General features: G+C 53.4%; 1 protein-coding gene across 33 annotated transcripts in view; it reads right to left on the bottom strand.

Annotated features, from left to right (window-relative positions):
* Positions 1 to 21,835, bottom strand: part of SGMS1 (sphingomyelin synthase 1) — a 265,194-nt gene extending 243,359 nt beyond the window's left edge. For 18 of the 33 annotated variants that reach the window (XM_082721007.1, XM_082720981.1, XM_082720998.1 and 15 more), the window contains exon 1: positions 21,359 to 21,835. The gene's annotated coding sequence lies outside the window, so the exon portion shown is untranslated. Of the gene's footprint in view, positions 1 to 11,816; positions 11,836 to 21,358 lie in introns of those variants that run through there. The other 15 variants (XM_082721030.1, XM_082721005.1, XM_082720984.1 and 12 more) reach the window with 2 other exon arrangements.
* Positions 21,836 to 26,614: the final 4,779 nt, after the last annotated feature.

Genomic DNA, 26,614 nt, shown 5'->3' with positions numbered 1-26,614 from the left:
AATGGAACAGGACACCGTGAAGAGTCCATACAAGGACCTCTGCTGGGCACAGAGGGTCAGGAACCTTGGTTTCTGATCTGACTTCATCGAAGGAGGACTGTGTCAGATTACATAAGCCACATCACCACCCCAAGCCTCGGTTGACCCACTCCTACAATGGAACAACAAAACAAATGGTCTTCTGCTCCTTTTCCACTGCAAACACTCTAGGGTCAATTTGTCTCCAAGTCACTGAATCTGGGCAGACAGTGGGACCAATAAGCAGAAATACCCACATACAGAAAAATGGCCAGGCATCCACACAAATGCCAACAGGGAACAAAAATACAGTGAAAACCACTGACGTGAGTGGACGTGGGGGAAATCATCAGTGAGGGGCAGACAGAAGCAGATGCAAATTAGCACTCTCTCACACGACAGAATCCAAGAGGAGATAGGTCTCCTTGGGGCAGAGGACAGAAACACTGGCAGGGTCGAGATGAGGACTGATAAAACAGGCAGGCTCAGCTTCCCTGCAACAGGCCATGGCAGAAGCAACAATTTTCAAAATTTTAGAAATTCCTGGAAATTAAAAACGTGATTGCTGAGTGCTGCTGAGCTGTCTTCTTATCTCGCAGAGACTCCAGAATTCTAGAATGGAAGAAACCATTTCATTTTCCAAAGGGTTCAACAGAGGGCTGCCTGGGTGGCTCAGGAGGTTAAGCATCTGCCTTCAGCTCAGGTCATGATTGCAGGGTCCTGGGATTGAGCCCTGCGTAGGGCTCCCTGCTTGGCAGGGAGTCAGCTTCTCCCTCTAACCCTCCCCACTGCTCATGCTCACTCACTCTCTCTAATAAAATCTTAAAAAAAAAAAAAAAAAAGGATTTAACAGAATGTAAAGAATGTAACTTATTAAAGGAAAGGACTAAGATTTTACTGTTGTCACCTTATTAGTTTGTGGGGCAGGGAAAGCACTTGACGTCTGTAAGATGTGGCAAACCCCCAGGCTCTGAGCAGAGCAGAACCCTGAAGCCACTCCTGGGCCAGGCCCCTGCGGCCAAGGGAACCCAGGGAGACACAACATCTGAGCACTTCACCAGTGCTGAAGGGAGGACAGGGAAGTGGACAGTATTCCCGCAAAGTTCACAGAGAACTTTTCTAACATCACACCTTCCTCCCATTCTCATTTCTGATGCTGACATGCGTGGGAGAGAACGCATAGGACTTCAGCTCCAAGTCTGGTCTCTTCTACCACCAGCGACCCCCCAACTTCAGGAGCACTGCTTCGCTGCTCACTTCCCTTTCTGCCCCCACAGGAGGGGACAGCCCCAGGTTCCCAGCCAGCACCAGGGCCAGTGGGGCCTCACACCTGCTGGGTGACCCCATGTCCACGGAGGCATCTGAGGGGACACACACACAAGGTGTTTCTGCTGCTGCTCTCCAGGGCTAGGCTGTGACCTCACGTCCTGCATGCACACGCACATCCCAACTGCCCCCTCCAAGTAGCCACTGTGCTTAGGGGAATGACCATGGCAGGTGCAGGGCAACACCCAGCCCAAGGCAGCTGGGGCAAGGGGAACATGGCTCACTCAGGAGACCCTGAAAGAGGAAACTAAGGCAGACCAGTGCAGCAGAAGGCATTCGCCTGGGCACAAAGCTCAGACATAAGGAATCACTACCAGGGAAGTGAGAGGGACAGCAAGGGACAAACCACAGACACATTCAACTGAGGCACTCAGGCTTTCTCCTTGGGGCTCAGGGAAACACAGGCACAAGTCAGCGGGACGTTACCACGTCTGCCCCTGCAGCCCAGGAAGGGGACTGACCACAGCCGGGAGAGTGGAATGAGGTCAGGGCAGAAAGCAGACGGGGACTTGGAATCCCGGCACGAAGGGATGAAGGCCTGAGTCGGGAGGAACGCAAGAGATAAAACAGAGACCAAATGCCCTTTCTCTGGTGACTGGAAGGGGACGGCGTCACGGAAAAGCAACCGGGGACAGTCCCGGGTTCTGCCCCGATGACCAAGAGCAGGATGGTCTCTTTCACAAGGAACTGGAGGAAGGGCAGTGCTGGTGGCTTCCCCGTGTGCAGGGCTGTGCGTACGGAGGTCCCTCCACACATCTGCGACCGACCAGTAGGTCTCAGGCTTCTCCTCATGGAGCTGCTTACTCCAAACCCCCATAGGCCACACCACCTCAAAACTGCGCAATGTCTAAAAACTCAACTCCCTGCTCTTAACCTCTCGGCAGCCGAAATAAGAACAGACCTCACATCAGAGAGGGCAAGGGGCTTGCTTACTCCAGGCCACACCGCCAGAAGGAGAGGAGCTTCTTCCAAGATGCCCTGCTTCTGGGATGCCTGCTGCTCTTCTCTGCTGTCCTGGTCCATTAAGGGCCTAGAGCTATCGATTCTATAAGGTGAGGGCTCAGGGGTACTGCTCTCAGGCCATGGACTTCTCTTGCTACTCCTGAGAAGAGTCCAGGCATTGGGTCTGTGGATGCCCAGCACGTGTAGAGAACATGGTAGTGCCTACTACCATGAACGACCTACTCTAATCCCTAGGACCACGTTCCCAGGGCGGAGCTCTGGCCCACCTGCCCCATCTCCGTGTCTTCAAGTTCATGCCAAGTTCATCCCAACAGCTCCTGAAGCCGTTCTGGTTTTCCACAGGAGCCACTTCTTTTTTTTAAAGATGTTATTTATTTATTTGACAGAGAGAAAATGATAGAGGGAACACAAGCAGGTGAAGTAAGAGAGGGAGACATAGGCCTCCTGCTGAGCAGGGAGCCCCATCCGCCTGATGTGGGGCTTGATCCCAGGATGCTGGGATCATGACCTGAGCCGACCAGAGGCTTAGCCACTGAGCCACTGAGGTACCCACAGGAGCCGTTTCTGAATGCATCGGCTCTACCTTATGTAGGGACCCTAAAAGTTCCCTGAGGGCAGTCCTCATTTAACTCACAATTGTATCACTGTCTGGGCCCAACAAGATACTTCCCCCTCCTCCAAAGCCAGCTGTCTGTGATACTGTTACATCCGCTCGAGGAAAGGAGGGGAAGGCGGGAAGGCCAGGCCACTGGAGAAGGATACACAGTGTTTCTGCGAAGCCTGCCACTCCCCTTCCCACTGTCCCAGGCACCAGAGAGCAGAGAACCAGACTCCACAGCCCCTGAACTTCCAGTCCTGTGGAAATTGGGTGTTTTTTTAAAAAAGAAATTATGCACATATACACACTCCCCAAAACACATCAAATATACAAAATATTTGATAAAACTGAGGGTTTAGGTCTACATGTTCATTAAATTATTCTCTTGTGTTTTTCTACAGGTGTAAAATATTTCATAATAAAAACATCTAAAACTGAGGGGAAAAAAATCAATGTCAGGCCACAGTACTCTGTGCACAAAGAACTGGCTGGTCAGACTGATTCATTTGCAAAGGCTCTAGACAGAGAAAATCTTCTTGGGATGTTGTGTTTTTCACATCGTGCTCCACAGGTATAAAAGCAACCAGAACAAAAGATGGAAATGCATAAACTCAGATGATATGAATGCAATAGAAAACCAGAATGAGGTTTCCCGTCCACCAGTCCCTCGTGCTACCACCAAATCCTCTGTAGCAGTAAATAATGAAAGAAAATAAGAGGATGACTTAACCACTTTCTTTTTTTTTTTTTAAATAAAGAAAGAGATTGTATTTTTTTCGAGTAAACTTTACCCCCAACATGGGGCTCGAACTCACAACCCCAAGATCAAGAGCCATGTGCTCCACCGACTGAGCCAGCCAGGTGCCCCCATAGCCACTTTCTATTACTTTCTGGCCTCAGAAAGAAGCCCTACCTTCTTAAGAAGCCCTACCTATGAAGAAGTTAATAGGCACTACCATGTTCTCTACACGTGCTGGCATCCACAGACCCAATGCCGTAACAAACCCGCAAGAGACAGGCACTTTTCTCCCCGCCCCATCACCGGTGGTGGCCGTGCAGGCACCCAAACCCATCTCCAGCAATAAACCATCCTCCATGATGTATGCTGCCCAGGGCCTCGTGTTCTCTCACTTATTTTCCATAAACTTTGGCATCACACAAAGGAGCGAATCTGACAAAATCTCCACCAACTAGTTCAGCAAGCCAAAAAAAAAAAAAAAAAAAATCCATGAAATCACAATCTTACGATATTCAGTCTCAGAAACAGTACCTCCAAATGTTAAGGTAATAAGGAAAACCAACCGGTAAAGAAAATTAATTGTGCGATCCTCTAGAGTCCCAAAATAAATACCGCATGAATGTTCTAAATCAAACGGCCATAGAATTTGAAGGGGCCTTAGAGATGCAACTGGCAACAAACCCATGAGACCAGAAAAGTGAGTTCTTGAAGTCAATTTCTAATACTTTTTATCTTTAATCATGTGTTACTGTGAACAGTGTGCAAAATGTGTGTTCTCCGCCAAGACAGAGGAACAGGACAGGCGAGAGCACGTGTGAGCAGGGTGAGATTTTATTTACTGAATTTTCAGAAGAGAAGATCATAAAACTTGAAATACATGCCACTGTTCATCCCAGCAGGGGGCTTAGCCATTCTGGAAACAAAGTACAGGTCGGTCAGAAAAGGTCGGGTTTTACTTCTGAGCCCTCAGGGTTTTGTTCTCCCGGCAGAACCCTGCTTCGGAAAACGCTCCATACTTCCCCGATCGCTCCCCAACGCAGTCTAAGTTTTAGGCGCTCAACTGCTCTGACCATGCCTCCCAGACAGTAAGGAACCTTTTGAACCCAAACCCAGTAACGGAGCCCTCTCCCAGCTGGAAGAGATGGGACCGCTCCCTTTGCCTGCACAACGCAGGCATCAACAGTCCGGGGGCATTTGCCATTTTCCTCTCTTGATCTAAACCTCCTCGAGAGTGGGGCCCGCTTTCCACATCAGGGATCACTGGTGTCCCCGGCCCATCAGGGGACACACAGGCAGGAGGCCCACGTCTCTGCCATGCTCTCGCCAACGGAAGGGAACCAAGACGACGATGTATGGACAGCGGTAACAGAGCACGTCCTACGCCACCTTCAGCTGTCAGGCACAGAACGGAAGGCAGACTTCTGCTGTAAACTGTCTGCCTGGGGATCTGAGGCAGCGTGTTCATTAGCGGTGTCCTGAATGTTCGGGGTACAAAAGCGCCCCGAATTGTCTTTCTCCCCAGACACCTATTGCTGATGATCTGTAGCATGTTGGACAAAAACACTGATGCAGACGGCTTTGTGGTTATTTTCTGAAGTAGAATATTTGACTGCCAGTGTCTCATTAAACACGTAATAATAGGGCAGAGTATCAAACATGCCAGTTATTTGCTCCCAGCCCCGTATTTCAATCAAGGCCGGGGGGCGCCTGGGTGGCTCTGTTGGTGAAGCTTCTCAGTTCATGATGCGGGGACCCTGGGATAGAGCCCCATGTCAAGACTTCTCCCTCTGCTCCTCCCTCGTCCCCTCTCAAAAAACAAATGAATAAAATCTCTAAAAAAGAAACAAAGTTTAAATCAAGGCTTATTTTAAATCCACTCCACAACTCTGCAACCCACAAACACACCCCTCACTAAAAAGATCATGACAGATGCTAGAACAGGATGAACCAGAAAGAGAGACCCTACAGCAAAACCCAGACTTCCACTCTGAACAGAGTCCACAGTGCAGAGGGCAACCGGAAGGACAGGTCGCTCTCCTCAAACAAACAGACTCGTCCACGCTGCTGAAACCACGGGTCATCCCACTGGATTCCTGCAGGCCCCTGAAGGTACAACACGTTTCCCTTCTCTTAGCACAGACAGGAAACGAACCTCTGTCTCCCGCATCTTCACAGAACAGTGCCCGGCCCTGTGGCTGCAGGACATCTGTGCCCCCCTTGGTACGGGCAGCACACAGCAGAGCTGGGGGACAGTCTGTCGTCCCACGGGCTCCACCCAGCCTCCCCTACATACAGGTGCACACCCAGAGCTGATACCCCGTAGGAGCACGCACCCAGGCCCAGAACCTCAGCTCCCCTCCCAAACACACAGCGGTCCCTCCACAGGTAAGCCCACCCCGCCAGGAATGAGCTCAGCGACTGGCAAAGTGTGGACAAAAGTCGTGATCTGCACGCCCAGAGAGGACTGTACCGGCCAAGGCTGAGCGGCTGAGCCGGGGGGCCAGCCCGGCTGCCCGTTCTCCCTCCTGCTGGGCAAGACCGATCGGAACAAAAGACGTGAAAACACCAGGCTATTTTCCAAGAACGCCGCCAACAGGCCTCAGGGAAAGCTTGCTGCCAAGTTCACGGGCATCACCGGCTCTCATGCAATCTCCTCCTTGACTGATGGGGGTTCCAGCCCAATAAACCTAATGTAAGGGGCGCACTAACAAATAAATAAAAGTTAAAAAAAAAAAAAAAACAACAACCCTACTTCAAGATGAAAATGAGCCACACACAGAAGGACAAATGCTGTACGGTTCCACTTACATGAGGTCCCTAGAGCAGAGAAAATCAGACAGAGAAAGAGTGGATGCTGTGGCTGCAGGGCGGGCGGAAGCGAGGACAGACTCTCAGCTCCCAAGGATGAAGGAGTCCTGGACACGGAAGGCGGTGAGGGCTGTTCAACAAAGTGAGTCCACTTACGGCCACAAATTACCCACTTAAAGATACTTAAATGGCCCATTTTCGGTTACGTATATTTTACTATAATTAAAACAAAACAAAAGATGTCTGTACTCTTTCAAAGCAGATTACAGATTTGGGACACATTCAGTCACATCTCAGAAATGGACGCTTTGCGCCCATAGTAACAAAATAAACAGCGCAGCTATGTAAGTTGAAGGATGCCCCAGAGCTGTGTGGCCAAAATTGGGTTTCGATCTGGAAGGGTGAACAGCAGATGCTTCTGGAGTCCTTGAATCGGCGTGTCATCATGCATCACTACTCAGTGTGGCAACATCAGCAACATGAGCCTCTTCTGAATATTTACCGTGAGTGTCGGCAGACCAATTTCCCAACATCGTGAGCCTTCTCGGAATAAAAACCTCTCTCACCCACACACAAATGACGGGACACCCGAGGGCTTCTGTCCTGCACTTAGGACCTACAGGCGCACCCGTAGGCGCACCTATGTACTTATGACATGACGGCGACATCCCGAGACGGTCACAGACAGGCTGGAGGGGCTGGTTAGTCAGGACCTGTCTCAAAGGGCTGCCGGGAGAGAATTCCAACACTGTAGTGCAGAGAGCAGAACCCACGGAGCGCGATGGCCAATGGAACCAGGTCCGCGCTGGAGCCTGGGGTGCCAGAGAGAACAAGGATTCCTCACAGGCTACGTCTCTACAGACTCTGTCATTCTTGTCCAGGGAAGGTGCTGCAGCTGGTGTGCAGGCAGGGCAAGTTGAGATGCCAGCGGAATTCTGTGATCTCCAAAGCCAATGACACCGCTCCACGCTGCACTTCTAGAAAGCCATGGCCTCAGGACCGTGGCTCTCTCCACTGGTGGTGTGAGGCAGCAATCGCGGACCAAACTACCAGCAAAGAATCTGTATGAAAGCAACCACCTCACTTCCACTCCTGAGATTATCCCAGTACCCTCTTTTTCCAGCACGGCACAAAGCTGGGACGATAGCCACTTTCCACAGCGGCACCCCCGTCACCAAGGAAATTGGCAGGTCCAGGAGTTAGAGACACTGGTGATCTGACAAAAGTTTGAGAAGTCGGAGAAGACCTCCCCTTCGTAGTGTGTTATCCTGACAGCTGGCCGAAACAGTAACTCTTCAAAAACCAAAAACACAAATGAAGCCTTGCAGTCCCCTCCCCCCTGGCTGAGCCCCTGCCCGCCCTGTGCCACCAACCTTCACTATGAAGACCACACACTAAGAAATTAAGTTTCCTGTGCTGTTATCATCTTAATAACATTGTAATCATTTTCATAAAGCTTCAGACTTCTCCCTGCATCCCAGAAGCCCATTCTAGAGGCTGTGAGACCTCCTTTTGGCAACACAGGTCCTGTTACCATTCCCTCTTTTGGCATTCGGCCACAATGTTCATTGAGCACACATTCAATATTTATATAAAACTGACGGGGAGGGTCACACACCAAAATGCTAGCAGTGGTTATCGACGGGTGACAGGATTCTGAATGATGTTCTTTTGCTTATGCAGTTTCTAAGCAGAAAAGAAAGATGAAAAGTAAGGGAGAAAGGGAGAGTGGGGGAGAGGTGGCTGAGGAGGAGAAGGCAGGAGAAAGGTTTTCTAAAGGAAAACCAAGCCTAGCCTAAAAGGCAAAGGCAAAGCAGCCTTCAACAGCCAGACCCCAAGGGACCATTCGGAGGGGCCCCTGGCAACCCAACCCAGCCCAGGCCTCCTGCGGACTGCCTTCCTGAACACATTCACTCGGCATTCCATCACACAGCCTTGTCAGGAGGTCCATCCCCAGCTCCCCTCCCCGGAGAGCCGCCCCTGAGAGCAGAGCCCCAGCCTCCCCAACCTTGGATGCAGCTCCATACGGCCAGCAATGGGAACTACAGACTGGTTTTTAACTGCAGAGTCACGTCTGTGTGGAAGAGCCATCCCCATGGTGACTGGAGGGGACATGGCTAAGAGGCCACAAGGAGTCTGGACACCCCGATTCTGATCCACATCCCACCAAGCTCCGAGAAAGGATTTAAACCAGGTGATTTCTAAGACTGGAGCTCTACTCCACACGGCTGCCAACACCACAAACAATCAAATGTCAGAGGCAAAGACTTGGAGCGACATGGGGCCCGAGAGAGGTGACGGTGAGCAACCAAAGGCGAGAAGGCAACCGACACGGAGAACAGAAGCCAAGGAGAGCAGGGGCACCCCCCCCTCAAAACCATGTGCCATCCTCCCTTTCCACCCACAGAGCCTGGCACAGTGTGGGGAAAAGGCGGCTGCAGAAGTTCAAGAGTAGGCACGGGCAGGAAGACAGTGCGATGACTGCCTTCTGACTTTCTGGAAAATCGGTGGCTCTGGGTCAGGGATGCAGCCAGGAACAAGCAGACAGACAGTGGATCAGACTTTATGGGATCAAACTGCCCGTTACAAGGCATTCTCTGCACAGTCCTCTGCGAGTATTTTAACACTTCTTTATGAGAAATTCAGCAAGGCTCCACTCATCCCCAGTGGACCACAGGCTTGCTGAGGGTGGGGACCATATGCACACCCTCCTGGCCGGGCCGCCTGGCCCACAGCAGCCACCAACCAGGACTTTCGGAACAGCGTATCTTGACAGAGATCACAAATAGATAGAGAGGCAGGCAGAGAGAGGGTGGGGGAAGCAGGCTCCCTGCTGAGCAGAGAGCCCGACATGGGGCTCGATCCCAGGACCCTGAGATCATGACCCGAGCCAAAGGCAGAGAAGAGGCTTTAACCCACTGAGCCACCCAGGTGCCCCCACCACAGACCTTCTTGCACACAACAATGTCAGAGGACATCTTTCTCTGGGATTCTTCCAGATAACGTTCTCAAGGGTTGCCTAGTGCTCTGTTGTGTGGGCACACGTCATTTGTTCAGCCAGTGCACTAGTGCTTGATATGGTTTCCAACCTTTCCAGTAGACAGCTCTGGGATGAATGATGGGCCTGATTGCTTCTTAAAATAAACTCCTGGAAAGTATGTAAGGATCCATGCCAGCCCTCTCCAGATTGACCCTCCACACCCTGATCTTGAAGGACAACGGTCATGAACTTCTCACACAGGGGAATCTCCGAAACCAGGCACCTCTGACAGCAACAGCCAAAGCCCTAACTGTCCTCTCCAGACCCACTTCCCCTCAGACACAGGCATTGGAGGGAAGCACCTGTCCTAGAGTCCCCCACCTGCCTCCTGGGGCTCACCTTCTCCAAGGGCTCCTTGGACAACGAGCCACATGGCGGCCATGTCACGCATGCCACCCGCCTTCTCCCTGAGGTGGCCAGTCCTCCCCGATGCTGGCTCTGTCCCTTTATTTCTAGGTCCTCAGAGGAAGAAGGGACCCTGCCATACCCCTGCGACACAGAAACGTCAAGTCCTCCAAACCCATGAGAGGCTTCTGGCTCCTGGCAGGTGTCCACCTCCCCTCTGCAGTGGTCTGGTCATATCACTCCCTCTAACAAGGGCACAGGCAGCAATAATGACCCTCAATCGTACAGTCTTAACTCCTTACCCACGTTCTTAAAAAGGGACCACTCAGAGGTCTTCCTTGTGAATTTCACGAACACTTTAGACACACACCCGAAATGATGAGTGTGACTTAAGTGGTTTGGTGAAACCCACACAGGGACCCCAGCAAGAAACTGGGTGCACTCCCAGGGCCTTCACACAGATGGCCACAGGGGGCTTGAGACGTCTCTGTCAGCTCCCACCCCCTGGCCTAGGGCTCTAAAATCAGAGAAGGGAAAAGCAGGCCACATGCAGGGCGCCGTGGAAACTTGGCACGCAGCCCAGCACGATGGCTGGTAACTCTGTAGATCCTGTCAGAGGAACTCCGGTGTCACCGCATGGCCGTGAAACAAATGTCAGATCACCAGCCTGAGAACCGGCAGCAGCGCCGAGTGGAGGCACCGCTGAAGCTCTACCTCCGAGCAGCAGCGAGCTCAGGGCTGCCCGACGTGAGGACTGCGTGAGACCCACTCTGGAAGGCTCCCTGCGAACCGAGCCTCTGCTACGCTCACACCTGTCCTCCATCTGCTTGTCCGTGTCAATGACCCTGAAGGCTTCAGCTGAGACTGGGGCCGCCTGTGAGGATCTCCACACAGACGACGCCAAAGGCAAAGACGGGACGTCCTGTGCACTTGGGATCCTGGGGTAAGGAAACTGAACTCACAGCCAGCGGGTAGAGGGACAGGCTCTGGGATGAGATCAGGGAGAAACACAAGCAAAAGGACAACAGTCCACGCAGGCAAACAGCAGGAATACTGAGGCCCTCCAGAATTCAAGCAAAGGCCCCCAACACCCAGTGAGCAGGGAGGGAAGCCGCACTCCCTCTGTCCGACAGGACTGTGAGGGGGAGGGGGAGCCCAGGATGGCTGCCACCTCGGCCAGGAGGACCCACCTGACCACCCTGCGATGCAGGGACCACGATTCCCCTCTCACGCGACACACCTGGTGCCTAGAACCGAGCTCACTGCCCGCCCAGCACTCCCTAACCGCTCTCCGTATCCGCTCTTGGTCCTTGCCTTTCTGGTTCTCATCACGGAGGGGCCCCCATTGTCGGGCGCCCCCACTCGGTGGCTCAAGACAGTGGTCCCGCCCTCACAGGAGTGCGCCGGCAGCCATCACACCTGTCCCCACCTGCTCGATCCGTCTCCGGGGACCCGGAGACCCGGGCCACGGCGGCGGAAGGCCCTGCACCGGCCCACACAAGATGCTTGCTTGTCCGGCACCCAAGCCTGCCAGCGCCTCATCCCTCCTCCACCCGCCCACACAACTCAGAGGAGCCACGACCACTTCTCCTCATGCCCCCCGCACACGTGTGCCCCAATCAGATGGCCGCCCGTCAGCCTGCGACTGTCAGGAGGGGACAGCTCTCAGCACTGCGGCCCTCTGCTCTTTCTCTGGCCTCCACGGCTGCCCCCACTACTGGGATGGGGGGACGCCTCAGCCAATGTGCCCCACCTTCTTAGGGAGCTGCTCTGCCAAACTCTGCTCTCCACCCAAACCCCCAGGACGTATCTGCCCTACTCTGAACCTTCCCTGAGCCTGTGACTCTGGGGAGCCCCGTTCCCAGCATCTACACGGCCTGGCAGGGGGGCCCCCACCCCACCCACCATCTCAGGCTGGTCCTGGCTTCACACAGTGCACCGGACTTCACAGAGTGGGACCGAACATCCATGTTTTGTACCTTGAACAGAGACAGCCTGCTGGGAGGTCACCATAAACAGGGACAAATCCACCAACCACTGTTGTTGCTACAGTGTGGTCTGGACACACGGCTCACTGGGACCAGGAAGAGGCACTGAACGGAGACTCTTTTCTGTGAACAGGATGATAAACACCAGGTGACGTGGGGCTCAAAGCCACGCTTTCGGGTGTTGTGCAATCTGGGAGCCGATGACTAGGGTCTGCAAGCCCAAGTTCTCCATTCACAGGTGAGGAAGCAGAGGCGAGAGCCGGCCAAGGTCACAGCTTGGGCACACCTGGCCTGGCAGGTGTCTGTAAGCGTGTCCGGGAAGGGGAAAGGGAGAAGGCAGAGGGGAGGACCACGTGAATGAGAAATGCAAACCACTGAAAACAAACTGAAAATGGAATTTCGAACTTTGCCAAAAATTGTGGGCAAATAAAACCTCGTTTCTAATAATCTCTCTTTAAAACACTGATTCACCATAAAGATAGTCATTCATCTTCTCCAGGTTTTACGTTCCAGGAGATAGTGAAAATTGAGCCACATTTTCTAGAAGACGAACTGTCAAGGGTCCCCTATGACCTCCTACGTAGTTTCCAAGCGCAGTTCCAGTTCCTGGTTCCCCTTCGCAGGCTGACCATGCACAGCCACCTCTTCTGACACTCCCTCTGTTCAGGGATGGGGCTAAACCCGGCAGCCCCAGAAACAAGGGAGAGAAGATGACAACACCCAGCTGCCCCACTTCTAGGTCCATCTGCACTAGCCTGCCACCTGGGCTACCTGTTCCCTACAGTGCACAGGGAGCACTGGCAGGGGACCCTCTCGGGCCAGCCTCCCACCTGGCCCCCCCAGGGGCCGCACCCACAGGTACCACGCTGCCTTTGTCACAGGGTGATGGCATTTCTCTGTGCACAGATCTGCCCCACCACCACCCCCCACCCCACCCCACCCCCGAGAACCCAGACCACATCTCACTCGTCTCTGCACTTCACAAGGATTAATATGGTTCCAGCCACTGCAGACCCGCAACGTGCCTTTACTGCCATTATAAAGCCCAGGCTACAGAGAGACCTGACATCAGAACATCTCTCGTATGGCTCCCAGTGTTCGCCTGCCAATCCCCCATCCCCTCTGCCTGCCGCCATCCCTCCCCGAACAATCCTCCATCGCAAGGTCATGGGAACGCCTCGACAACCAGCATAGGGAAAGGTCTTCCCCCAAAAGACAATCTACTCATGAGTTCTCCTCTGAGTTAGAATCGAAGTTCCCATTTCCTATAAAATCTTTCAGATCTCAGTATGTCTCATTCCATGGACATGGTTCTCATGGAGGAAACACAGCCTCCGTTGCCAAATGAAAAACTCTGGCAATTCGAACGCCATTTCTCCTTCTGGGGGCTTTGTGCACTGGGCATGCATGACACGTGGACACACCTGACCTCACCACCGCTGGGGAAGGGGCACAGCCCTGTCTTTTTCTTCCTTTTTTTAAGTTCCTTCCTCCATATAGTTTTCTACTACAATTAGCTCAAATAAGACGATCTTCAGCCTCTCTACTGTCAGGATATCTTTACACACTTCTAATTTCTCTGTGCCTCATCTTTCCAAATGATAGATGATGGGACAAAGCCTTTTTGTGCCTCTGTCAGGGAGTGAGCAAGGTGGAAAATAGCAAAACACATCAGGGCATCTCCCTAAGAAGGGAAGCACGACAGGGCACTTTGCACTAACGATTCTCAAACTGCACTCCTGAATTTTCTCCCCACCCTGGGGTATCACCCATTTGGGCCCCTGTCAGAAACACGGGCAAGGGCAGAAAGCAAATTCCGACCCTGCACTGGCTCAGAACCTTTCCACTGGCGTAGATAAACATGACCATGTGCGTTGGGTCTTTACTGCATGACGGGGAAAGGATTCAAAACTTCTGCATCTGAAACCATCCCACCCAACCGGGACTAGAAGCAGGAGCATGTGGCCCCTCATGGACACTAGTGTTTCTGAGGGCAGGGGCTCTCCAAGAGTGGTCCCAGGCCAGCCACAGTGTCCGTGAACACATCACATCATGGCCACTTCCCAGGTGTCTGTAACAAACCTCCAGGTGCTCCTCATGCTTGTGACACTCGAGAATCTCCCGCCTGGGCTGGTAAACTTCCAGGTCACAGGAACACCCTGCTGGGCTAACCCGCATTGTCACCACGCTTACCTATGACGGTTACCCACCAACACACCTACGCTGGCAACAGGCAAAGGCCCCGAACATTATGATCCCGTGGGGCATTTCTCCTACTCTGTAGGCAAATTCCTCGTGCCTGCCTGTCCTCAGGTCTGAAACAGAAATGAAAGAATCTCCATCTCCGAGGACGGTCGTAAGGCACAATGGCTTAGGGGGTCTCCGACCATGCAGTGAGACCTCCATGAACATGAATCCCTATGATTAATACCCCTTCACCAAAAGGGGTATTAACCGTCTGATGTTTGCCTTCCCTGTCCCGCAGCCCCGATGGAGGATCCGCTGGGCCCGCCAAGACCGCATACGGTTCCATAATCCGCCAAGGAGTCATTCGTCTCATTTACAATCCGCATGCCCACCACGAGCCTGGAAACAAAGAGAGAGTCCCCTCTGTGCACCTGTGCCCTCACAGGCTCTTCCCGACAAAAGCCACCCAACCCTGGGCATAAGGCCCGATGCACGTCAAGGGAGACGCAGGAGGAATGCAACGAAATGAACGGCAGGAGTCCTAAGAGTGACTCGCATTCCAATGGTGATGACCTTGTGCCCGGCTCTAAGCCCCCGACAAGTGCAGTCCTCACAAGGACATGCTGAGGTGTCTGAGGTTATGACACCCAACGATGAGGGTCAGGGAAACTGAGGCACAGAAGATTCACATAACATGCCTCAGGTCCCGCAGCTCCTAAATGGTAAGGCCAAGACCTGAATGCACACACTCAGGCTCCAGTCAGGGTTCCTAACAACTGTACTACACGACACAAAGCTCCTAGTTAGCTGAGCATCTACTACCCCCTTGTTACAGCTTTTCCCAAAGCAATCATCCTGAGACACTTAAAATTAGGCCCACACCCATGGCCACAGGGTTGAATACTCTGGCCCTCCAAGCCCTAGACAGAAACGCTAGCTAACTATACTTGGTTTCTCCCTCCTTCTCTCTCCTCTAATCTGATTCCACCCGAGTCAAGTGAAAACTCACAGAGCAGCATTTCCCTCTTCTCCCAACTCCCCTGCCACACCACTTAACCCCTGATTACAGACCGTCTATGACACCAAGTTCTCTAATTGTTTCTCCCCCAGGGGACTGCCGAAGTCTTTAGAAGTAACCACCCTTTCTGTGAAACCCCACGAGAGTTGCTTGTGTGGACCTGGCAAGAGTTACACAGTTCAATGGTTGGCTTCGCTCCGCTCTGCTGACACTTGTCAACCCTGAGGGGCGGGATGAAAGCACTCGGTTGACCTACTGGAAGCCAGCACACAACGGAGGCCGAACACAACAGGCTCTGAAGGGCGACTCTTTCACAATCTGTAGGCCCTGCCTCTCCTACCTTATCCCCTGGGAGCCTTCAGCAGGCCCTGGGGGAGGCTGTTGGGGTCCAGGTCGAAGAAAGAAGCACCCCCAGGGACAAACAGTGAGTAACTGCCTGGCCCATGCCACTCAAGGCTGAGGAATGGAGAAAAGTCCATCCCCAAAGCCCCGACTCTGCCCACCTGAAAGGTTAAGACTAAGGAACTACCCAAAGCAACTCGTTATCTTTGTAAATATGAAACAAAACCAAAAAAACCACCATGACAGAAAATGTTACGTTCTGTTAAAACGTCATTTGTAAAAGATGAGATAATCATGCTCACGGATAGAACTGCAGGATTAAGATACAAAATGTGCCATCTCTCCCCGTGTGAGACTCCAGCACCAGTCCCATTTCCAGGACTTGCGGAGAACTCGACAAGCGTTCAGAGAAGTGTACGGAAGGACAGACGTCCACGAGGACCAAGTCCTGAAAAAGAACAGCAAAGGGGAGGCTCACCCTGCCAAGCTGTGAACCTCAAAATAATCTGGCAGAGAAACAAAGAATCTGGGAAGAATCTCAGAATCATTACGCGAGTGTAGTGGGAACAGACTTTCGGTCTGGGGTGAGGAGAAGGTTCTGGTGAGCAGTGATGGGCTCACAAGACTGTGACTGCACAAATGCTGCCTGCCTGTATGCTTAAAAACAGTACGTTCTGTATCTATTTTGCCACAAATTAAAGATTTAAAAAATCAGTATGCCGAGTGAAAGGAGCCAGATACAAATGTGGCTCCGTTTACGAAAACTCTCGAAAACGTGAGCACTCATCTACAGCAGCAGAAAGCACCTCAGGGGGCTGCCTGAGTCTGGGTTCGAGTGTGGACGGGCTGCCAGGGGGCCTACAGGAAGCTCGGGGTGACGGAGATGCTCAGGATCCTGACTGTGGTGGTTTCACTCTGTCAGAGTTCAGCAAACCGTATGCTCAGAACAGAGGTAGTTAACCATATATAAACTATACTTTAATCAATTTTTTTAAAAGAGGCTTGTGTGCACATGGGGGAAACCTCAAGTATGACAGAGGTGGCTCCACAGTCTCCCCCGAAATATTAAGGAAAAAATACAGGATTTAATGATGTGGGAAAAACTGGGTCACAAAATGGAAAGGAGGACCGGGGCCCTGGATCCCTGCTTGAGGCCATGGGTGACAATGAACCACACACAGCAAAGCCCTTCCCGTGGGAACAAAAGCAGGGAACACCCGGGTGAGCCCGGGACCAGAAGAACACCTTCAGGCCCCTGCAGCGCCACATAAAGCAACAGGTAATGGGGCTCCATCAAAACAAAAATTCAGGAGAGTGACCACTGACAAGGTTGACATACCTACAGAAGGAGGGAATTACATTCTAGAATACGCAAGAAGCACCTGCAAACCAGCACAGCAGAAAAACAGACTACGGCGGGTAAGGAACTCTAACAGCTAGCAAACATATTAAAAAGATACTCAAATTCACTAAGACACGATACAAGCTCCCAGGAAAACGAGGAGATCCCTCACCCTAGCCAGCAATTCGGGTAAAATTAGAAAGAGGCCTCATACCAGCCACTGTCGAGTATGTGGGGGATCAGGAACCCTCGTGCACCCACGCGGAGAACAATCTGGCAGCATTTAGGAAAAACAGGTGTGCTCACTCCCTTTCACCCAGCCACTCCGCCCCCGGGGCATGCGCCCTTGCAAAAGTGGGTCCCACACTGTCCCAAGTATCGCAGTCTCCAGACCCGGCATTCTACAACACCAGCTGGTGGGGGTGTGCCCCTAGGGTTTCTCATTGGGGTGTAGGCCGGGGCCCCAGAATGTGCATTTCCAGCAGGTCCAGGCACTGCCGCTGCTCCTGGGTGCGGTCACTTGCAGAACCATGACCCTAGAGACCACCTCAGGTCCACCTTGGAAAGAACATACACACGATGCGCACCACATCACAGAGTGGAGGTGAGCTCAGTATCCCTTGCCAGGGAAACGGGTAATAAAACTAGAAGCGGCACTGCAAAGCACCCGATAAGCCCACAGGTACACAGACCTCACAGAGTCTTGAATGAAATTCTTCGACTTTTATGAATGTGTGAAGATTTTCACAACGAAAAGGTTTACTGTTGAATGAAAGAGGAACCCAGTGAAACCTAAAGCATAGGACCACTTACGTAAACTAAAGACAGGCACGAAATAACATCTTTAACGAGCACACAGACATACCTAAGAATATATCCAAGCCAGGAGAGGAGGCTCCTTGGGCGGGGAGAGGAATGGCAGTAGAGTGTAGGGGAAAAGTCCGACAAGAAAAGGGCTTTGCACAGGAGAAGGTCTTGTGCCAAAAACCGATGGACACCGAGTCCCAGCACTTCGATGTCCGAAAGGTAAAAGCCACAAGAGCAGCTCTGAGTGCCCCCTTGCCTGCCTCTGCACACAGTGGAAGCCCCCAGCCGTTTCCACAGTGGCTATGGGGACAGATCCCTTTAGCACTCAGAGACAGGGGGGTATCTTTCTGATTGACAAGCTCGGGTGAATTCAGCCCCCAGAACCCAACCTGTCCCCTGAGTCCTGGAGTTTCCCTCTTGCACGTTAGCACATGAAAAGGCTGAGATTCTAGATGTTCTGCAAAGGGTGTGTGTGTCCACACCTGTGTGTCTTCTCAGTGTGCATGTCTCTCTGTATCTGTGTGTCTCTCTGTTGGGGGAAGCAGGGAGTAGTTTATTTGTGGAGGTAAAAAAGAACCTCTGGAGGGGAGAGACTAAGCCCTGCTTCTGGCCAGCACTCACTTCTGTTTCAGTGAGACCAGAAGTCAGCAACAAAATGGACCCCTCCTCCTGGCCCACAAGCCTTCTCTTCCCCTTTCTTAACCTTCCCCTCCCCCACATCCCACCCTGCTTCCCCGCTCCCACATCCAGAGGGACCAGTCATCTGGGACAGGATGAGCTTATCAAGTGAGAGACTTTACAGCCACGACTCTCAGAATGTGGTCGGAGACAATAACTGACCATTGGTATCTCTGACCAAGGGCCTAGAACAGAAAGGCCAAAGCCTTTAACACCAAGCATTCCAAAATGGGCCTGGTTCTAGCTCCATTCAAGAAAAAAGGCTAAAAAAAAAAGCCATCTATCACCTGTCATATCCCCTCAGGGGCACACCGGACAGAGCTTTTCCCAAGGCCCAGAGAACAGTTCAACCCACAGAGTGGCTGCCACAGCGTAGGGGACAATCGGAAGAGAAAAACCACCACTGATGGAACTCGTGTGAGACAACGCAAGAGATCCTTCCGGCGGGAGCTCTAAGCAATGAGCCCGCCCAGGCAAGTATGGCTTTAGAGGAAGCAGCAGCAGAGGAACAACTGGAGGAAGGAGCAGAACAAAGTTAAACGGCTGCAGAAGCCTGAGCAGGTCCAACACTCACACATCCGCCCAAAGAACAGGGAACTTATGCCAGGCAAATGATCCCGGACTCTCATTCCCCAAACGCGGCTCCACAGCAGCCCTTCTCACCAGCCTGGAAAGGCTGAGGCATTCAACCTTCCTGAAATGCTTTGTGTAAAATAGTAAGTTTCACAGATAGAAGTGTATCTGATGTGCAGCAGGAGTATATTTCGGTTTTTTAAAAAACATGTAACAGCTCCGTGGAGGAGTCCTTCAGATTTTCATGAGATACATGAGCAAAGCACGCCGTTTTCCTTTCCAGCGAATACAGGATGTGCCACAATTTGAAAATTAAGGGACTTACCTGGCGTGGGGGGAGGGGGCGTAGTAAAACTATTGAGTTTTCAAGTGAAAATTGAATGTCTGTGGTCCACACAGGCCATTCCAACTCAGGAAAATAAAGTTCTCTAAGTGCCACACTTAATGACCAAATTCTGGTTTGTTTGTTTTTAATTCAGCTGAGTAAGCATTTCTTGAGCACCTACAAGGCAGGCCCTGTGCAAGATGCTTGAGAGCCTCCAAGGAGAAAGATACTGTCATAGTAACTGTGTCCCTTTCATGTTCATTTAACCCATCCCTTAAATTAATTTCTTTTAAAAAAAAAATGGCGTCTGATATCTTAAGCAGGTTACTACCGGCACTGAAGAGTTATAGAAACACATCTTATTACTTTATTAAAAATGTAAATTTCTAGTCTCTGAAGCAGAACCAAAGGAAAGCTTTCCCGCCTTTCCAGATTACTAGCATTTGCTGCCTAATAACTCACTACATTTTCAGCTGTGCACGGGGGCAGCTGTTACTCAGCAGGTCACAGAGCTGGCAAGAGTCAAAAACATGCCACCTGGCTGAAGAGAAACAATGAAGAAAACCAAAAGATCAGGGCCTCCAAGACCCAAACAAAACAGCAAGACAAGGCAAGGGAGCTGAAACAGGCAGAAGACAGCTTCTGGAGGTTCCCTCCAAGCTGGAGCCTCCAATAGGAGGCATAAGCCTCTGCTGGCAGGCTCGCTGGTCGGGCCAAGGCATGGATGGCTTCAGAGCTGGAAGGCTGCCACCTGCTGAATCACCAAACATCCCGGGGCTTCCCCTGGAGCACTGACCAGGCAGGGACCCATCCTTTGCCTGGATTCTCCCATGGATTTCCTGCACCCCAACCAAGAAACGCCCAGCCCCAGCCCCTTCCACACAGGCCCAAACCTGTGCCAACCCCCCGGGTGTTGGGGCGGCCCCTGGCAACTCCCCCCGAGTTGCTTCGTCACCAGTCCCACTCCTCTCTTTCTGCCCACTCAGTCCTCCCTGCCTGTTCAAGCCTCGCGACCAGGACGCGTGGGGGGCTCCCCAGTGCACGGTGACAGGCGCCTACCACTCCACAGCCAGGCAGCCAACCAGAAACACCCCCTAGTCCGACAGCAGAGTCACCTGTCCCAACAGTATGAAAGGTCCAGGAAGGTAAATGCCTAGGGAGCTAAAATAGCAGGCAGACCCCTAACACGGAAAATGAACTTCCCTTTCACAAAGCAGGCTTCGCTCTGGGTTTCATAAGCGGGTGCCGCCGAATGAAGTCTGTGCTGCCTGAAGGTGAAAAGAAACATCCGAGCGGCACCTGCAGGGATCCCTTCCACTCCCTCCAGCCAGGATTTCTACTCGCGACTCCCAGGAAGGAAACAGGCGTTGACCAGAACGCGCCAGCCCGAATCCGTTGGCTGGACCAGGACGCCCTCCCCGGCCCCCCGGCAGCCGCAAGCCCCGCTCGGAGGGGACACGGTGCGGGGAGACGGCCGCTACCGCCGCCACTCTGCCCTTGACAAGTAGCCTCGGTATCGCACGACCCCTCACCGCGGGGACGGCCGCGTCCTGGAGACACTGTCCAGTCCAGGCTGCGCCGATGGCTCCTCCAGGCCTTGCCCACTCCCGCTGCTCCTCCGGCGGGGGCCGCCCCCGAATCTGCAGACTGTTATGCGGCCTGGGGAGGGCAGCTTGCTCCGCAGGAGAGGGGTCCCACCTGTTATACTGTAGCGGAGGTGCCGAGGGGCCTCGGAGAGGGTGGGGGCGGGGGGAATCCCGAAACCCTGGGCGGCCGGTCGGCTGCGATCTCGCCCGGAGGTGCCAACTGTCACGCCGCCGCCAGGGCCGTGGGGGGTGGGGCCGTGATTTGGGATCGGCCCCAGCGGGTCTCCGGACCCCGGCCGGGCCACCCGCCGAGGCGCCTCGGACCCCCCCGCCCCCCCGGCTCTTCCGCCCCGCCACCCTCCGCTCGCCCCAATCCGGCACTAGGAAACCTTGCAGCCCGCACGCAGCACCTCTAAGAGGCGCCCACGGACGCCCCCGCCTTCCTCACAGCCCAGACCAGGTTCCCGAGCCCCGCGGGCGGCCCGCCCCTCCGAGCCCCGCGCCCACCCCCGGGAGAGGCGGCGCGGGGGGAGTGCCCGCCAGGTACGCGCGCGGCTCCGCGCGGGCTACGCTCACGCCCCCTCGCCCCCGGGCCGCCCGCACGCCGCTCCCGGCTTCCGATGGGCTCCCGGGGATGGACGCTCTCCACCCCCACCCCCGGGCCCCAAGGCTCACTTGCACGGGAGTCGCGGCAGCCGCCGGAATTCCGCTTGCCGAGCCCCCTGCCGCGCACTGAAATCCGGGGCAGGGCAGTGTCCGGGCTCCGCAGCAGGATCGCGCTCTCCGGCTGGCTCGCCGTGCGCGAGGGAGACGTCTGCCCCTCCCGGCCCGCCCTGCCCGCTCCGTCCTGCCCGCGGCCGCCGCTGCCCAGTCGCTGCCTCGCTGGTGCGAACGCTTCCGACTTGCCACAGCGAGCCTCGGGGCTGCCGAGCATGCCCAGTCCGCGGCCCACCCCGGCCCGGATCTCCGCGCGCCGCGAGTCCGCTCCTCCGGGTGTTCGCGGCGCCCGGGAAGGGAGGGCGGGCCGGGCGGGCGGGGTCGGCTGGAGCCTCGGGCCGGGCCCGACGGGACCCTGGCACAGGCTGCACCCCCGAGGGGCAGCGCAACTTAGCCCCTTACTTTGCTTTCAAGGAGCCCGGGGCTCGGTGAAGGGCCCGGCTGCGGATCGGGGTGGGGGGTCAGTCACTGAGACCCGCAGGGAGCCGAGGTTTACGGTCTGGCGGCGTGCGGCTGGGGGCGGAGCCGGAGCTGGTCGGAACTGGGAGCGCAAACTCGGCCTCCTGGAGGCGGGCTCGGGGGAACGAGTTTGCGACCCTGAGGGCTGCAACACTGGGGTTAGCTCCTGGCAGACTCGATCTGTGCAGACTCCCACCCGCCAAACAATCAGGCCGTCTGCGGGGACCCCAGCCGAGCCCTAGCCCCGGGCTGGGCGGGGAGCGGAGAAACCGGGGCTGCACGGCCCCTCCCCGGCCCCACCCCCCGCCGTCGCTCCGAGTGTTCGGGAAAACCCGGAGACGGTTCGCCCTGGGACGGGAGCACTGCGCATGCCCAGTAACACGACCTGGTGCAGGTCGCCCCCAGGATGGTTTCCCCGGCTCCAGGAGTCCGACCCCCGCGCCGGGCCTAGGGGTGGGCAGCGGGGAGAGGTGGCCTTCGGCGCGGGGTCCCCTGTCCCCGGCCAGACCTCGCGGTAGCCCCGTGATAAACCGGCGCCCGGGGTTGCGCCTGCCGCGGGGTCGGACACTGGGCCAGCGCGGGAGGGGGCGCGCAGCGGCGCCCGGGCACGTGACTGTCCGCGGCGCTCGGGGCAGCCATCTTCTGGCCGGCGGGCCCGGGGCGCGCGCCCAACGCCGTCCTCCCCGCCACGCCCTCCGCGGCCACAGCTCCACACCTGCCTCCGCCGCATGGGGGGCGCCGAACCGCTGCACGGCAGCGGAACGCGGAGAGCAGGGCTGCGGAAGCGCACTGCCTCTGCCTTTCCTAGCGGCGGGAGTTGGGGCAGGGGTCCGCGTCCGCGCGGCGGCGACCCCACTTCCCCAGCGGCCCCGCCGAGCTTCCCCGCGGCCTGCGGAGGGGCGGGCGGCGCTGGCGGCAGCGTCTGCAGCGAGGCCGCGGCTGCTGGACAGCCCGGACGACGAGCCTGGGGGCGAGCGGGCGCGCGGGGCTCCTGGGGGCCGCGGGCAGCCCCCACCACCCCGAGAGTCTGTTAGCCGTGCGAGATCCCGGGCCGGCCAAGCCGAGTCTGCGGCTGGGGTCCCGCCGTCCCAGGAACACGCCCTCCAGGTGCTTCTGGCCGACCTTTCACGGCTTTTTGTCAACCCAGCCGGAGGCGCCTCGCGTTACAGAGGAGGCGTGGAAATCGCACCCTGCAAACCTGCGGGCGGTCGGGGATGCGCACCGAGGCCGCGTGCCTCAGTGCGCCCTCACCGCGGCGTTCCTGCACCCCTCCACCACTGCCCCGCCGATCTCTGGGAGGCTAAGAAAGTGCAGTTGTCACGTGCGGCTTAAAAAGAAAAGCTCAAATTCCGTTAAACTGCAGCCTTTGAGTGTCTACCGAGGGCAACTCAGTGAGTCATAGTAGCCCTACCGGGTATTTTCGTCAGTTTGCACCTAAGGTGGAAAAGAGGCCTTGCTTTCTTGTGATGACAATTTTTTCAGACTAAAGGAATGCCAGAAAACTGCTGGCTCGTTTCTCAGAGGTGCTATTTTGCAGGAGTGTCCTTTAAACTTTGGACTTGCAGGGGGGAAAAAAAAAACGGTTCAAGTAAGCATCTGGTGTAGACGGTGTCAAGGAGTCTTTAAAATATCCCCCCTCCCCCAAAAAGGTAAAGGTAAACTTAAGTTTTGCAAAATATTTACAGTGCTTGATTGGGGTGCCTGGGTGGCTCAGTGGGTTAAGCTTCTGCCTTTGGCTCAGGTCATGATTCCAGGGTCCTGGAATCGAGCCCCACATGAGGCTCTGCTTCCCCACCTCCCCCGTTTGCCTCTCTGCCTACTTGTGATTTCTGTCAAATAAAGTCTTTAAAAAAATATATATATATATATATAGTGCTTGATTGTAAGGGGTTCTTCTAGAGTGCTCATTGTAATTTTTACCCTTAATGTTCTGCATGAAGTTATTCATAATAAAAAGCTTTCTAAATTGTTTCCATGAGTAATTTTAAGACTGTAAGACATGGGGAAAAGCAAGATATAAAACTATTTCCACTTTATTCCATTTTGAAAGTTATAACCTAAAAATCTAAGAAGAAATTGCAAAGGCAATACAAGGAAATTCTGGGTGAAGTGACTAGAAGAGACTTGAGTTGGCTCTCCCTGAAATTAAATTGAGTTAATGGTCCTTAAGTAACTACTGTTTGTGACCAAAAAAGAAAAAAGTTTTAATAACAATTTTTTTCTTTGGCCCACCAACACTAAAGAATTTTATTAGTGCAGTTTTTTTTTTTTATCAGAATTTTAATAAGCAACACATTGATTGTTAAATTTTAGGAATCTCAAGCACATAAAATATAAATTACATTATTGTCAAGACAGCTATGAAATAAAAATGAATTGCTTCCAAGTTACAATCTGTCGTTAAAATATGTTTAAAATAATACTAGGAGAAAATACTGGGGACAATGGTTCATTTGCCAGAACAACTATTCTGACCTGGGTGGTTTAGTTGCAGATGAATGAGTCTTCTACCTTTGGAAGAAGGTAACCCAGATGAAGAATATGGTTGTTCTGTCCCGCAGAACTTAAGGAGTGCCTGTGACTCATCAAGCTGCAGTCAAAGTCAAATAGTGCTCCATAAGCAAGGAGCCTTCTGTGTGTCCACGGCAATTCGTTTCAGTGGGAAGAATCTGGAGCCACAAAGCCTGAGAAGCAACAAGACCTCACCAGCCCCCTCAGTCCTTTAAACTCATCTGGCCAACCCACAATTTGGTTTCCCAACCAAGGCTAGCCAGAAAAGCCAGCTGCGGACGACAGAGCTAGTTCCAAGGTTTTAACCCTGGGGCTTGGATCTGGCAGCCACAACCCTCTGTGCTCATTCCTTTGCCCACGGCGAGGATTCCTGGATTCCATAAAGGCTTATGTCTGCTGTTGGTCAACAAAAAGCTGGAATTTATTCGAAGACATTGAGGTAAACTAAGGGTGCATCTGAAGCTCCGGCCGAGAGGGCAGCAGGGGCTGGGGTATTAACAGGAACTCAGTCTGCTTCTGTCTTCTGAGAGTTTGTTTACTCTGTCTCCTTACTCTGTGGCTTTTTTTGCCTTCTGTCCACCTAACAGGAAATGACCATTTGAGAGCTGCTAAGTTTATTTCTCTTCCAGAAAGTAGCAAGAATGACAACTCAGGCCCCTAGGTGGCTCAGTCATTACGCATCTGCCTTCGGGTCAGGTCATGATCCCAGGGTACTGGGATGGAGCCCCCGCATCAGGCTCCCTGCTCGGCGGGAAGCCTGCTTCTCCCTCTCTCCCTGCTTGTGTTCCACTTTGCTGTGTCTCTCTGTCAAATAAAGAAACTCTTAAAAAAAAAATGGGGCGCCTGGGTGGCTCAGTGGTTTAAAGCCTCTGCCTTCAGCTCAGGTCATGATCTCAGGGTCCTGGGATCGAGGCCGCATCAGGCTCTCTGCTCAGCAGGGAGCCTGCTTCCTCCTCTCTCTGCCTGCCTCTCTGCCTACTTGTGATCTCAATCTCTCTCTGTCAAATAAATAAATAAAATTAAAAAAAAAAAAAAAAGACCCTTACCTCTACTCACTCACCCTTCTGTCTCGTGGAATCCTCTTTTTCCAGATTCCTACTGTCCACTTGAACCAGTTCTACTACCATTTCAATGCTCCTCTCCAATTCCACCTTTTTTCATAAAAAACCTCTCTGCCTTCCGGAACAATGCAGCCCCCCCACACACACATTCTGGCACGCGCATATGTTAGCTATATCATGAGTTTTACAATTATCTGTATGTTTCTTACTGGTAAGTCTTGAGTCTACAACTTACATCTGAACTCATATCTCGAGGATGTATATTTCTATTTCACCTCCCATGGTTTCTAGCACAGGATTTGGCACCAGGGAGCCCAGAGTAAATATTTATTGAACTTTAATTTATACTCTTCCCCTTTTCACTTTTCCGTTGCTGCATTTTTGTTTAAAAAGGGTTAACTACTGGAAATGGAAATGTCCTTGCTGTGTCGTCCTTCTCTAATTAGCAGCCACCCTTCACAATATGCTGTGTACATTTAAAAAGGCTTTTGAGGGGCGTCTGGGTGAGTTGGTGAAGCGTCTGATGCTTGATACTGGCTCAGGTCATGATCTCAGGGTTCTGAGACTGAATCCCCCCATCAGGCTCCCCTCTCGGCAGGGAGTCTGCTTGAAATTCTCCCTCTCCCTCTCCTTCTGCCTCTTCCCTTCCCTCCACCTCTCTCTCTATCCCCCTCCCTCCCTCTTTCTCTTGCTCCCAAAATACATAAATATACAAATCTTTTTTATAAAAAAGGGTTTTGAAATTGGACATTTATGTCTGGATGCTCATCAGGGTGTGATGAGTCAATGCCACCAGCAGAACGACCGTCAGGAACTGCACTGTCCTCCTAGCTCTCCACATGGTCCGTGTATGGCTCTGGGCTTAATTATCACCTCTTCAAGTGGGAAGAATACGACCCACCTCTTCTTTGCTTCCCATGAGGGCCGTGGGAATTAATTCGGTCTTTAATAAGAATGTATGTCTCTTAAATGCTTTATAGTTAATTAGAGGTAACAAAATGAAATCATGAGGTATTGTCAGGATATCATGAATGCTCCTGGTTGCTGGATTTAGCAATCGGCTTCCTTCTGAATGCAAGGATTATAGCAACAGCTGTCCTACACAGAATAACGAATAGGTGTTTGGTCAGCGTCTCCTCCAAACAAGCCCTGGATGGCCAGACCTAGGCGAAGGGTCAAGACA

This window comes from Mustela nivalis, assembly GCF_964662115.1.
Source record: "Mustela nivalis genome assembly, chromosome: 2".
NCBI classification, from domain to species: domain Eukaryota; kingdom Metazoa; phylum Chordata; class Mammalia; order Carnivora; family Mustelidae; genus Mustela; species Mustela nivalis.
Note: the sequence above shows the minus strand (reverse complement) of the source record. Positions and strands in the feature narration are given on the sequence as shown.